This window comes from Theobroma umbraticum, unplaced genomic scaffold, assembly GCF_002168275.2.
Source record: "Theobroma umbraticum cultivar Fairchild unplaced genomic scaffold, ASM216827v3 scaffold_89.0, whole genome shotgun sequence".
NCBI lineage: Eukaryota > Viridiplantae > Streptophyta > Magnoliopsida > Malvales > Malvaceae > Theobroma > Theobroma umbraticum.
In genome coordinates, this window is record NW_018397271.1 from 1,469,514 (window position 1) to 1,473,466 (window position 3,953).

Below are 3,953 nucleotides of genomic sequence, written 5' to 3' on the forward strand. Positions count from 1 at the left end.
AAAAACAAAGCAAGAAAACAAGAGATTCTAAAAAAGATTAGAGATTCACAAACTTCAATTCTTAGTTTCTTTCTTTACTTTTGTTTTTCTCTTACTGACTTTGACTTGAATTGATGGTTAATTCTTTTTAGATGACATTTTCAGTCAATATTATGAACTAATTTATTTTTTCTAGGATTATGATTAAACTCAACATGTAATTTAAATTCTTTATTTATCTGTTGCTTATTTTTTAGTGGAGTATGAATTGTTTATTCCAATTTTGTGTTAAATGCTTTTATTTGCTTGATTACCAATTAGATTGATTTGGATATCTAAATATAACTTGATGATGAGAGTTTATATTAGGCCATGAATGGAATAGCATGTGTTTATATTCACTTAGTTGATTAGGTGATTTAATATGCATATAAAATAGACATATACCTATATGTCGCATGCAAACAAGATTAGAGCATAAGCTTAATGAATCTAGCTTTAATTGAATTTACACAGATATATAGTAAATTAATTAAGAGAGATATTTTTATGAGCACCTTGATAAAGACTCATAACTAGCTTAACTCTAAGTTAGCAACTCAATCCATTGAAGTAAGTCTAGAGAGAAAAAAGAGGACTTAGATGAAGTGTTGAGGGATATCATAATCCTCAGCTTTTAATCAATTGCTTTTATCATAAATTTTATCTTACCATTGCTAGTTTTAGTTTGTTAGTTAAAATTTTCTTTTAATTGATTTTTTAATTTTGATTACTTGGATAAAATTAGTTTGCCATAATTTTAGTACTTAGCTTAAGTTAGTGCAATTCCCTATGGATTCGACACTCAATTTACCTCTTTATTTCTTGTTGCAATACATACACTTGCATGGAGAAATTCAACAAGTTTTTGGCATCGTTGCTATGAAATTATTTTTCCTACTTTTTGCTACTATTAATATCAAGCAAACTAGTCTTACTTCAAGCTTTGTTTTTCTTTATTTTAGGTACTTCAGTCATTGTATGTGAAGAGTTAGAAGTTTGGATATTTTTCCTTTTGATCTAGAAATCGAAAAAGACTGTTTGAAGACTTCATAGAGAAAATTTACAAACTTCAGCTTACATAGCACCAATGGTTGAACAGCAAGGCAAGGAACAAATTCAAGGGCAATTAGTGGAAGATAATCGATCTTTAAGAGATTATGTTGTTTCATTAGTACAAGGTCTTTACTTGAGCATTTGAAGGCCTACTATCCAAGCTAACAACTTTGAAATAAAGCCTACAATCATCTGAATGATCCAAAATTTAGTCTAATTTGGATTTCTACCTAATAATAACCTGAATGCTCACATTTCAAATTTTCTAGAATTTTACGACACCTTTAAGTATAATGGAGTTACTGATGATGCTATTAGATTGCAACTTTTCCTGTTCTCATTGCGGCCTGAGTGAAGGTTTGGTTGAATTCTTTTCCTATGGGCCATTATAACTTGGGATGATTTTACTCAAAAGTTCTTATCTAAGTTCTTTCCTTCGGCCAAGATAGCGAAGATGAAGAATGATATTATTTCTCTCATGCAACTTGACTTTGAATCATTGTATGAGGCTTGGGAGAGATACAAGGATTTGCTTTGGCATTGCCCTCATCATGGCCTACCAAAGAGGCTTCAAGAACAAACATTCTATAATGGTTTGAATGGTCATATTGGGACTACTATTGATGTAATCGCTGAGAGAGCTTTTATGGCTAAGTCTATTGAGAAGGCTTATGATTAGTTGGAAGAAATGGCATCTAATAATTATCAGTGGCCATCTGAGAGAGCGCTGCTTAAAAGAGTCAGTAGTGTATTCATGGTTATCAGGCTAATCCTCAAGCCTTATTCATGAATGAAAAAGTGCAAAAAGGGGTTTCATAACTAAGCTAGTGACTATAAGGAAGTGCTTATTAAGAGGTAACCCAAGCTGTTGAAACTGGTATTTTTTTTTTAGTTATTTTTGTTTTATTTATTTATATTTTTACATTAATCTCTATTTATTTTCTTTTTGAAATAAAAAAAAAGCCTCTCATAAGTATTGGTAACAATGGTGAAGATGAGGAGGAAGATTAGAGCTTTCTGCAATTCTAGGGAAGCATATATTTTTTTGACTTTTAGTAACATTAAGGACAATGCTAACTTTAAATTTGGGTTGGGGGGAACTTTTTAGTTTTTAAGCTTTGTTTTCTTTTTCATGTTTTTCTAGACTTTAAGTTTAGTTAAGCTGTTTATCATTTAATTTTTTGCATATTTTAAGAACTTGAACTACATTTAATTGTACCAATTGCTTTGATTTATATATCCAATGATGAGAACCTAGTTACATTGTTATCTTTATTCTTTGCAACGTTTTATATTGTTTGAGTATTGGGTTAAACTCTTATGTTAAACTTCATTATTAGGATGAGATTTTCATGATTTAAGTGCCATATCTTTTGTTTAGAATCATTGTATAGATGTAGATAAGGCTTCTATGAATGTGAATTTTTGAATAATGTATTGAGTTCTAGAATTTGTTTGATTCTCTCTCAAAGCCCAATCCTAGGCTATACATAATAAATAAAAAGATTTAGGCCTTCTTTGGATTGATTGAACCTTTCGAGCCACCTTGCTATATATTTATCCCTAGAATTCCTCATTGAGCCTAATAGAACCTTTTCTTTGTTTAAACACTTAATTATTAGTCTAGACTTTTACATAAAAAGTTTCAATTTTTGCATCCTTCATTTCTAAGTGCATAAGTCAATTTTAGAAGTGTAATGCACTAGATAGTGAAAAAGGTAGCAAAAATGAAAAGTGATTAAAAGGTTAAACGCATGATTTTATTCATCTCACTACCCAATAAAAGAAATAAGTTTGGGGTGTGATATTGAGAAAAAAAATGAAACAAAAAGGGCAAAAAGAAGCAAATGAATGAAGTGTTGAACAAAAGAAAACTTTTATGAAAAATGGTGTACTTGGTGAATAAAAATCAATCTCCAAATAAGTCCTAGAATGACTATGTGTTCAGGGTGATTTGAGCCATATATTGTCTCATATACTACCGTCATCCTAGCCAAACATTACAAGCTTAATAAAAACTTATTGATCCTTAATTTAGTATTAGTCTACATTAATAAAGAGAGAAGAAAAGTAAACATATAGAACTCTAGTACCATTTGAATTTTGCATGCGTATAAACTTATCTGAATTGTATGATGTTCTTAGTGAAAAGATTGCACATAGATAACTCTATGATATAGAGTTATTTGGTCGTAATTTTAGCTATTAAGTTGCTAAGTTTTTGAGTTTTAGCATTGATTTTAGATGCTTTTGGTTCTTTATTTAATTATAGTTAATTATGTTGGGTCAATTGCATTGAGATTATTTTAGGCTAAGTTTGATGTTAAATTGCTTAAGAAAAGCTATTGTCGATTAAATTGTACGTTTATGGGTGTGTTTTGAAGGATTCTTAATTGGATTAGGAGAGTGCATTCTAGGTGCAGACTTCCTCTGCGTATGTTTTGGTATTTCGAGCATCTCTCCCACTACAGAATCCAAATGAAGTTATTCATGGACCATTGGAAAACTACGAGGTAGAGATACAACTTTTATGTTTACCACTTTTTTCTAATTTTACTTGGAAAGGGGCCAAGAATCATGTTGAAGTTAGATCAGTGCATTGGAGCCTGAGAATTCAAGGAGAAGTCTTCGAGGCCACGACCTCTTGGCATTCAGAACACACTTTAGCGACTTTGGGCTCTAAGGCCATGGCCTTCAAAAAGAAAAATTGAAAAAAATAATGTTAAAGTTTGAGGCCATGGCCTTCAAGCACCATGGTCGCACCCCCTACTGTAAAGCTGATAACTCTATTATATAGAGTTATTTTGACACATTTTGCACCCTTAAGTAGCTAGATCTTTGAGATTTTAGGTTTGTATTGTAGTATTTTAGGTGTTTTT

At 31.0% G+C, this 3,953-nt stretch overlaps 1 non-coding gene across 1 annotated transcript; it reads right to left on the minus strand.

The window, feature by feature from the left end:
• Nucleotides 1-1,525: 1,525 nt before the first annotated feature.
• LOC149526498 (small nucleolar RNA R71) lies at nt 1,526-1,632 on the minus strand. Its single transcript, XR_016351930.1, has one exon. It is a non-coding gene; the product is annotated as a small nucleolar RNA R71 (small nucleolar RNA).
• Between the last annotated feature and the right edge of the window lie 2,321 nt (nt 1,633-3,953).